The sequence below is a fragment of the Carcharodon carcharias genome, chromosome 30, assembly GCF_017639515.1.
Source record: "Carcharodon carcharias isolate sCarCar2 chromosome 30, sCarCar2.pri, whole genome shotgun sequence".
Classification (NCBI taxonomy): Eukaryota; Metazoa; Chordata; class Chondrichthyes; order Lamniformes; family Lamnidae; genus Carcharodon; species Carcharodon carcharias.
Genome location: NC_054496.1, coordinates 4,413,439 through 4,424,878, shown reverse-complemented (window position 1 = coordinate 4,424,878; position 11,440 = coordinate 4,413,439).

Here is an 11,440-nt window from a genome sequence, read left to right as displayed (position 1 = left end):
TAGACCAGAAACTTATATAGATTGAGAATTTTTTTAAAAAGCTGCTTTTTAAAGACTTGGCTGCTCCACGTGATCTAAGTGCACTTCCTGGTAAACATCACGTGCCTGCAGTCTGTTTAGCTCTGAAGAAGGGTCATACAGACTTGAAAGGTTAACTGTTTCTCTCTCCACAGATGCTGCCATACCTGCTGTGTTTTTCTGCAGTATTTTGCTTTTCCCAACTTTATGACCCTGACAGCTGGGATCTGCTGCTGCGTCTTAGGGTCTTCAGGATCTGATAGGTTAGACATTGATCCTGCTAATGAGTTGGGACACATAACATGGGGCTAGCGCCAGTGGAAGTTCGTATCTGGAGGAGTCCTGCCTGGAGGGGAGGTGGTGCCACAGTGGTATTGTAATTGGACTAATAATCCAGATACCCAGGTTAACGCTGTGGGGACCTGGGTTTGAATCCCGCAGATGGTGGAAATTGAATCCAATAAAAATATGGAATTGACAGACTAATGATATCAATTGTTGTAAAAACCCATTGGTTCACTAATGTCCTTGAGAGAAGGAAATCTGCCCTACTGGCCTACATGTGACTCCAGACCCACAGCAATATGGTTGACTCTTAAAAGCCCTCTGAAATGTCTAGCAAGCCACTCAGTTGTATCAAACTGCTACAAAGCCTCAAAAAAGGAATGAAACCAGACAGACAACCCCGTCTGCACAATGACTGCCTGAGGCCTAGGTTGATGGACCACCACCCTACAAAGTCCTCCTTACTAGCATCTGGGGGTTAGCGTCCAATTTGGGAGAACTGTCTCCCAGTGATTGCACTGGAGGGGGTGCAGAGGAGATTCACCAGGATGTTGCCTGGGATGAAACATTTAAGTTATGAAGAGAGGTTGGATAGACTTGGGTTGTTTTCGTTGGAGAAGAGAAGACTGAGGGGCGACTTGATCGAGGTGTACAAGATTATGAGGGGCATGGACAGGTTGGATAGGGAGCAGCTGTTCCCCTTAGTTGAAGGGTCAGTCACAAAGGGAGATAATTTCAAGGTGAGGGGCAAGAGGTTTAGGGGGGATGTGAGGGAAAACTTTTTTACCCAGAGGGTGGTGACGGTCTAGAATGCGCTGCCTGGGAGGGTGGTGGAGGTGGGTTGCCTCACATCCTTTAATAAGTACCTGGATCAGCACATGGCACATCATAACATTCAAGGCTATGGGCCAAGTGCTGGTAAATGGGATTAGGTAGGTAGGTCAGGTGTTTCTCATGTGTTGGTGCAGACTCAATTGGCCAAAGGGCCTCTTCTGCACTGTGAGATTCTGTGAGTCTGACAAGTGGCAAGTAACTTTCATGCCACACAAGTGCCAGGCAATGACCATATGCATCAAGAATCTAACCATTGCCTCTTGACGTACAATGGCATTACCATCATTGAATCCCCCACTATCAACATCCTAGAGGTTACCATTGACCAGAACTAGACTAGACTAGCCATATAAATACTGTGGCTACAAAAGCAGGTCTGAGGCTAGGAAGCCTGTGACGAGTAACTCACCTCCTGGCTCCCCAAAGTCTGTCCACCGTCTACAAGGCTCAAATCAGGAGCGTGATGGATTACTCCCCACTTGCCTGGATGAATGCAGCTCCCACAGCGCTCAAGAAACTTGATGCTGTCCAGGGCAAAGAAGCCCGAATGATTGGCACCACATCCACAAACATTCACTCCCTCCAGCACCAACGTACAGTAGCAGCAGTGTGTACCATATACAAGATGCACTGCAGGAATTCACCAAGGCTCCTTCGACAGCACCTTCCAAACTCACGACCACTATCATTTAGAAGGACAAGGGCAGCAGATAGATGGGAACACCACCACCTGGAAGTTCCCCTTCAAGTCACTCACCATCCTGACTTCGAAATATATCGCCATTCCTTCACTGTCGCTGGGTCAAAATCCTGGAACTCCCTTCCTAACAGCACTGTGGGTGTACCAACACCACATGGACTGCAGCGGTTCAAGAAAGCAGCTCACCACCACCTTCTCATGGGCAACAAGGGGTGGGTAATAAATGCTGGCCCAGCCAGCGATTCACCACATACCATGAATGAATAAAAATGAAATTGAAATAAATAATTTTTAAAAAACTGACACTACCATTCTTAGGACAGTAACATATGTGAAGCTTCTGGGTTTCTCCCTCTGCACCCTGCCAGTGGGATGCAGGGGAAACATTAGACAGTCCATGAACAAGCTCCAGAGATACCTTCACAGGAGGGCGATGTAGGTTGGAGGATCCCTTAATTCCATGAAACTTTAGGAGAAAAGAGCTGTCAACCAACTCTTGTGATACTGATCCTCAAGCTTCAAGTAGGAGAAGCACTAGAAGATGCAAAATAAAGGCACATTTAGTCACTAGTAGAAGCACAGTGTCAGGAACAAGTAAGTTGGGTTGTGTTCACTTTGGATTTTCTTTTAGTTAAAAGGAAAATATATCTCCTGTTGTAGTCAGTTATTCATGGAGAATAAAATAGTAAGGAAGAAACAGGATAAATATAATCTGATTAATTTCATTCCTATCAGCTAGCTCCCAATCATCAATAAAAGAGACATCAACAGTGCCATCAAATGACACCTTTAACTTTCAGTTCAGGTTCCTCTCGAACCATTCAGCTTCAAACCAGATATCACAGACTGGATCTAAACAGGGGCCACAAGTGCTTGATGCCAAAGGAGAGGTGAGTAGCTGCCCCCAAAATCAAGGCAGCATTTTACCAAGTACAACACCAAGGAGCTTGAGCAAAACTGAATTCAGTGATGGTTTCCTGTCAACTCGTGAGAAAGATGTGGATGAGCTAAATAGGAGGAAAATTACAGAGATGTGTAAGAACTATAGAGTAGTGATACTGGGGGGGCTCAGTAATCCTAATATTGGCTGCGATAGTAGTGTAACGGGTAGATAAGGTGAAGGGTTTCTGAAGTGTGTTTTGGAGAATTTTATGTTTCTGGGATTGAAAGTGACCACAAATGTGAATAGTAGTAGTGAAATCAAGACAAGATTAGCAATTTGGGGGAGATGGTGGCATGGTGGTGTTGTCACTAGGCTGGTATTCCAGAGACCGGGGGTAATGCTCGAGTTCGAATCCTGGCATGGCAGATGGTGAAATTTGAATTCAATAAAAAACTGCAATTGAAAAGCCTGATGATGACTGTGAAATCATTGCCGATTGATGTAAAACCCCCATCTGGTTCAATAATGTCCCACATGTGACCCCAGACCTACAGCAATGTGGTTGACTCTTAAAATGCCCTCTGAACAAGGGGAATTAGGGATGGGCAATAAACGATGGCCTAGAGAGCCACATGAGTGAATAAAAAAAAGATTCCCGCTCTACAACATGTTAGCTAAATGAAGTAGGGAGGGCATCCAACATGGACCTGCACTTGAAAAAGCAACTAGCAAAATGCCTGGTATGGAGCATTGTGATGTATGGATGACAGAGCTGCACCCTCAATAAGGCTGACAAGATTACAGCTTTTGAAATGTGGCTCTGGTGAAGGGTCCTTGGAATCAGCTGGACAGAGCAAGTAACCAATTACTTTGTACTCAGCATCTCTTGGGCTTTTAGCTGGAAATTTAGTGGAAATTGAGAAAGTATGACCACTGGACAAGGCAGGGTGAGAGTCGAGTTGGTGTCAATAACAGGTGAAACATCAGGAAAGAACAGGCGAGGACAGAGAAGGACTGGATGAGTAGACAACATCAGAAATCGGACGGAGTGAGGAGTAACAGCAGCATGTATAATTGTAGTGAGCAGAGAGAGATGCCTAGGGCTCCTCGTCAATTATGGCTAATCATGGATAGATGAATCATAGTATCATAAGGTTTAGTTTAGCTATGAAAAAGGAGAAGGCGAAATCTAGATTAAAAATACTTAAATGGAGGAAGGCTCATTTCAATCAGTTTGGAAGAACTATGGGCTATCTTTAAAGAGGAGGTGGCTCAGGTACATTAGAGGTATGGTTCCACAAGGGGGAAAGGTAGGACAAACAAAACTGAAAGGGATAGAAAGTATGATGAAGCATAAAAAGGATTTATATGACAGAAGTCAGGTTGATAATATGAGTGAGAACCAAGCTGAATATAGAAAAACAGAATTACCTGGAAAAACTCAGCAGGTCTGGCAGCATCGGCGGAGAACAAAAGAGTTGACGTTTCGAGTCCTCATGACCCTTCAACAGAACTAGGTGAATCCAAGGAGAGGGGTGAAATATAAGCTGGTTTAAGGTGAGGGGGGGTGGGGTTTGGGTGGGGGGAGAGAAGTGGAGGGGACGGTGGTTATAGGGACAAGCAAGCAGTGATAGGAGCAGATAATCAAAAGATGTCACAGACAAAAGAACACAGAGGTGTTGAAGTTGGTGATATTATCTAAACGAATGTGCTAATTAAGAATATTAAAATTATTCTTAATTAGCACATTCGTTTAGATAATATCACCAACTTCAACACCTCTGTGTTCTTTTGTCTGTGACATCTTTTGATTATCTACTATTGAAGTCACCATGCCAGGCTTAACACCTGAACACAAAGGGAGAGGCAGCTATTCTTGCTATTGCAGACTCAGACTCTCAGGCTGTCTGATTAAAAATCCTAAACACAGAGACAGACAGAGTGAGAATCCTGGAGAGAGACACTGGGAACCAACAGCTACTGCGAGCAGTAGGGGAAAAGGTTGTTCTCTTTTAAATAGCAGGCAGAATACTGGTGGGAACTTATCTGTGGTTGAGGAGATGGAGCCTGCAAAGATTTAAGGATGCTGGAAAATTCAACCTGCATGGCTAGGGTAAGGAATCACCAGAGTGGAGGTCAGCTCGAGATTTCTTGGAAGACTGCGGGGAAAGGACCTTTGATGGTTACTGGGCATTACGCCTCAAGGAAACAGGGAGGAGAGAGCCCATTGGAAGCTGGGAGTAACAATGGACGCTCCTGTAAGGACTGTGATTCTTCAGAGAATGTGCTGTAATGTATAAAAATGGCATGAGGTTATTGGTCGTGTTAAGAAACAAATTTGGGATATGAACATACAAACTAATTAGAAGCAAGCGTAGCCAGCTGGCCCCTCATGGTTGCTCTGCCATTCAGTAAGATCATGACTGATCTAATTTTAACCTCAACTTCACATTCCTTCCCACCCCCAATAACCTTTCACCCCCCCTTGCTTATCAAGAATCTAAACAGTGACCCCAAGGTCTTGATTCTCTCACAATGTATTTTCTGTAACAAAAACAGAATTACCTGGAAAAACTCAGCAGGTCAGGCAGCATTGACGGAGAAGAGCACTGTTGACGTTTCGAGTCCTCATGACCCTTCAACAGAACTAAGAAAAGTATTTTCTGTCGATCAGAGTATTACTCATAGACTCATAGACATTTACAACACAGAAAAGGGCCATTCGGCTCATCGTGTCCACACCAGTCAACAAAGATCTGACTACATTAATTCCATTTTCCAGCGCTTGGCCCATATCCCTGGAGACTATAGCAACACAAGTGAATATCTAAATACTTCTTAAATGTCATAAAAGTTTCTGGCTCAACTACTCTTTCAGGCAGTGAGCTCCAGACTCCCACCACCCTCTGAATGAAAAGAATTCTCCTCAACTCCCCTCTTAGCCTTCCAGCTCTTACCTTAAATCTATGGCCCTCTTGTTATTGACCCCTCTACTAATGGAAAAAGTGCCTTCCTGTCCACCCTATCTATGCCCCTCATAATCTTATACATTTCTATCAGGTCCCCTCTTAACCTCCGCTGCTCCAAGGAAAACAACCCCAGCCTATCCAATCTTTCTACATAGCTCAGAACTTCCAGCCCAGGTAGCATCCTTGTCAATCTCCTCTGCACCCTCTCCAGTGCAATCACACCCTTCCTATAATGTGGTGACCAGAACTGCACACAGTACTCCAGTTGTGGCCTAACCAGCGTTTTATACAGTTCCAGCATAACCTCCCTGGTCTTGTATTCTATGCCTCGGCTAATAAAGGCAAGTATCCCATATGCATTCTTAACCACCTTATCAACCTGTCCTGCTACCTTCAAGGATTTGTGAATATGTACACCAAGATCCCTCTGATCTTCAGTACTTTCCAGGGTCCTACCATTCATGTGTAATCCCTTGCCTTGTTAGCCCTCCCCAAGTGTATTACCTCACACTTTTCCGGATTGAATTCCATTTGCCACTGTTCTGCCTGCCTGATCATTGATATCCTCCTGCAGTTTACATCTATCCTCCTCACGATTTACTACCTTACATTTAAGTCCAAATCATTTTTGTACACCACAAACAGCAAGGATCCCAGCACTGAGCGCTGCGGAACCCCACTGGAAACAGACTTCCAGTCACAGAAACATCTCTCAACCATCACCCTCTACTTCCTGCCTCTCAGCCAATTTTGGATCCAACGTGACACTTTGCCTTGGATCCCACGGGCTCTTAATTTCTTGACTAGTCTGCTAGAGGGACTTTAGTAAAAGCCTTGCTAAAATCCATGTAGACCATATCAAATGCATTACCCTCATTAACATCCTGGTTACCTCCTCAAAAAATTCAATCAAATTTGTCAAAACTGACCTTCGCTTAACAAATCTATGCTGACTGTCCCTGATTAATCCAGTCTCTCCAAGTGCAGATATATTCTGTCCCTCAGAATTCTTTCCAGTAACCTCCCCACTGTTGAGGTTAGACTGACTGGCCTGTAATTTCCTGGTCTATTCCTTCCTCCCTTTTTTAATAATGGGACAATGTTAACAGTCCTCCAGTCCTCTGGCACCTCACCTGTGGCCAGAGAAGATTTGAAAATTATTGCCAGGGCCCCTGATATCTCTTCTCTTGCCTCCCTCAACAGCCTCGGATACATCTCATCCAGGTCTGCAGATTTATCCACCTTTAATGCTGCTAAACCCGCTAGTACCTCCTCTCCCTCTAAGTTAATTTCCTCTACTATTTCACAGTCCTCAACTCTGATGTCTATACCTGCATCGTCCTTTTCCATTGTGAAGAATGATTGAAAGTATTCATTATGGACTGTACCCACTTCTTCCGGGTCCATACACAGATTATCTCTATGGTGTTGATTTGGCCCTACTCTTTCCTTAGTTATTCTCTTGCTTTTTATATATTTAAAAAACCCCTTTGGGTTTTCCTTTATTCTATCCACAAATGCTTTCTCATGCACTCTCTTCGATTTCCTAATTTCCTTTTTAAGTTCCCCTCTGCACTTTTTACACTCCTCCAGGGACTCTACAGTATTGAGACTGCAGTATCTGCCATGAGCTTCTCTTTTTTTCTTAATCTTAACCTTTATGTCCCTTGACATCCAGGGTTCTCTGGACTTGGTCCTCCCTTTGCCCTGTACTCTCACTATTTCCTCCTTGAATGCTCCCACTGCTCTGACACAATTTTATCTGCAAGTAGCTGCTCCCTTGGGCCAAATCGTATCTCATCTTAGAAAAATGATCCTTTCCCCAGTTTATAACTTTTATTCCTGGGCCAACCTTACCTTTTTCCATAACTATCCTAAGTCTAATTGAGTTATGGTCACTATCTCCATAGTGCTCCCCTACTGACATGCCTTCCCCCTGCTTGGGCTCATTTTTGAATATTAGGTCCAGAACTGCCCCCTCCCTTGTTGGGCTTTTGATGTACTGGTGGTAAAAGTTCTCCTGGATGCAACTTAAGAACTTTACTCCCTCCCTACCTTGCACACTAAAACTACCTCAGTTAATATTTGGTTGTTAAAATCCCCTTATATTACTGCCTTATTATTCTTACACTTCTCTGAAATTTGATTACATATTTGATCCTTTATCTCTCTCTGACTCTTTGGGGGCCTGTAGTACACACCCAACAGCATGTTTGCTCCTTTTGTGTTTTTACTTCTACCCATTTGGCCTCATTTGACGATCCCTCCAAGATATCATCCCTCCTCACTGCTATAGTTGATTCCTCGATCAATATTGTGATCCCCCCTCCTCTTCTATCCCCCTCTATCTCGTCTGAATACCCTATAATCAGGAATGTTGAGCTGACATCCTTGATCCTGGTACCCAGGAGGCAACATACCATCCTGGAGTCATGTCTACGGCCGCAGAAGCACCTGTTTACTCCTCTCACTAACTAATCTCCTATCACTATTGCCCTTCCACACTTCTTCCTCCCCACCTGAGCAGCTGGACTACCCACAGTGCCTTGGCCTTGGCTCTGGTTGGCTTCCACAGAAGAACCGTCACTCTCGCCATTTTCTAAGGCTGAAAAGCGGTTTGTGAGCAAGATGCACTCAAGCCTGTGACCTATCATGAGAACTGGTATTAAAAAGGCTGTCTGTGCTTAAAGTTGACAGGTCACTCGGACAGGATGGAATGCTTCCGAGGATGTTGAGGGAAGTAAAGGTGGAAATTGTGGAAGTACTGGCCATAATCTTCCAGTCCTCTTTAGATATAGGAGTAATGCCAGATCACTGGAGAATTGCAAATGTTATACTTTTGCTCAAAAAAAGAGTGTAAGGATAAACTCAGCAACTATATACCAGTCAGTTTAACCTTAGTGGTAGGAAAAAATTTAGAATTGGGAATATGGGACAAAATTACCAGTCACTTAATTAAGTCCGGATTAATTAAGGAAAGCCAGCATGGTTTTGATAAAGGCAAATCGTGTTTAACTAAGTTGACTGAATTTTTGATGAGGTAACAGAAAGGGTTGATGAGGATAATGTGGGTATGGACTTCCAAAAGGCACTTGATAAATTGCCAAATAATGGAAGTAAAGAGACAGGCAGCATGTATATATGACTTAGGCTTTGCTGTACAGGGCACAATTTCAAAATTTGCAGATTGCACAAAACTTGGAAGCATTCTGAATTGTGAAGAGGATATGCTGACATTGTGGGCATCAGGGAGGGGGAGAGTTACCTGAACACTTTGTTCCAGGAGACAATCACACCACTTAGGTTGGGTAGAACTTTAGATCAGGTACAGGAGGCTGCGACTGTGAGTCAGGTAGGTATGGGGATCCAGCATGTAGCGATGGAGGAGCCTCAGCCCTTGACTTTGATGAACAGGTTTGAGATGGATGCTACCTGGTGGATGACAAGGTCTGCAGGATGGATGAGCAAACTGACCATGCATGGTGTAGAAAACCAGTCATGGTGTAAAAAAACATTCAAGAGCTAAAATGAATGTGTTAGTGATAGGGGACAATATAGACAGGGGAGTAGATATGGTTCTCTGCAGCCATGACCAGTGCCTCCGAATGTTATGTTGTCTGCCCAGTGCCAGGGTTAAGGACATCTCACGGCTGGAGAGGAACTTGGAGGGAGCGGAGAGGATCCAGATGTTGTGGTCCACAACATAGGTGGAACCAGGAATTATGTTGTGCTATGAGAGTTTGAAGAGGGGTCCAAATTAAAACACAGGACATCTAAGGTAATAGCCTCTGGACTGTAACCTGAACCATGTGCCAGTTGGCATAGGGTCAAGCAGATTAGAGAGTTAGATGCATGGCTCAAAGAGTGATGTGGGAAGAAGGGATTTAAATTCATGGGGCACTGGCACCAGTACTCAGGAAAGAGGGAATTATTCTATTGGGATGGGCTCCATTTAAATCAGGTTGGGACCAGTGTTCTGTCGAATCGTATAACTAGGGCTATGAATGGGTTTTTAAACTAGCAAAAGTAGGGGGAGGATTTGGGTGAAAGGAGAATGAGAAAACCAATGAGAAAAGTTGAGGCAATAGAACAGTGTTGTGATGTGGGTAAAGACAATCAGAGTGAGACAGGAAGGAACAGAGAGTCTAACGATAATAGCACATCAGTAAGTAAAGCTCGTGCAGGGAATAGTAATAAAAAAATAAAATTAAAGGCTTTTTATCTGAATGTGCAAAGCACCTGCAATAAGAAAAAGGAATTAATGGCACAAATAAATGGTTTAGCAGAGTTGGTGGGGAATGCATCCCCACTGATATTGGCTGCCCCTCAGCCATTTAACGCTCTGAGAAGCATTAATTGGATGGAGGTGGACTTCCACCCTTTACATTGGAAAATGTCCCACCACATAGAGCAATCTGCCAATCTGATTGGCTGGCAGATTTATAGTCCCAGCAGCGTCTCAGGGGAAGTGACCACTGCTGGGACTACAAATAGCTCTCAGAGTCTAAGTCTTGGACCCAAGATAGAGGTAAGTGTGGGAGTCTTGCAGTGCAATGGGAGGGTAGGCTCGTGAAGGTGGGGGGTGGTGGGGGGCAATGTGGTGGTGGTAAGACAGTTTGGGGGATCTTGATGGAGAGGCTGGTGGGGAAAACCCTGCATTAGGGAGGTGGGAGCAGATCTTTGGGGAGGGTGCTCGATGTGGAAAGGGAGCCTTTGAGAGGGGTGTGGCCCCTCACCTTTCCCACTCAAGGCCTGAGCAGGATGACCTGCCAGGTTTCTTTTCCCCTGTCTTTGACCTCCTCTCACTGGCTGGGCAGGCAGCAGCCCTTAAGTGGCCATTAACTATGGACAATTGCCCACCATAAAATGGAGGACAGATCAGGAGTGGGCAGGAGGGAAGTGAGAAGGCCACCCGTTATTTTCATAGGGCCATCCTCGATTGCAAACCCGCTGGCGGGGGACTGTTGTAATTCTGTTCATGGTTACCAAGTTTAGGAAGTAAATATTCAATGGTACACAACATTGCAAAAAGACAGGCATAATGGAAAAGGAGGATGGGTAGCCCCGATAGTAAAGGATGACATAAGAACATTAGTGAGAAAGGATCTTGGCTCAGATGATCAGGAAGTAGAATCAGCATGCGTGGAGGTTAGAAATGGCAAGAGTTCCAAAATGTTGGAATAGTGATCATAATACAATTGATTCTATATTAAGTTTGAAAGCAACGTACTCAAATCACAAACAAGAATCTTAAACTTAAACATACCCAAATGTATAGGTATAAGGGGATAGCTGGCTAAGGTTAATTGGGTAAATGGAATAGTGATAAATAGACAGTGGGAATCATTTAAAGAAATAATTCAATATGTTCAACAAAGATATATTCTACCGAAAAACAAAAGCTCAGCAAGAAAGATCCATATTTGATAAAAACAAAAAGACTGCGGATGCTGGAAATCCAAAACAAAAACAGAACTACCTGGAAAAACTCAGCAGGTCTGCCAGCATCGGCGGAGAAGACAAGAGTAGACGTTTCGAGTCCTCATGACCCCTCAACAGACCTGCTGAGTTTTTCTAAGATCCATATTTCGCTTGTTCAGGAAGTTACAGATAGTCTTAGATTAAAAGAATGTTGCAAAGAATAGTAGTAAGTCTGAGGATTGGGAATGTTTTAGAAACCAGCAAAGGGCCACTAAAAAGTTGATAAATTGAGGAAAAAATAGAATATGAGGTAAACTAGCCATGAATATA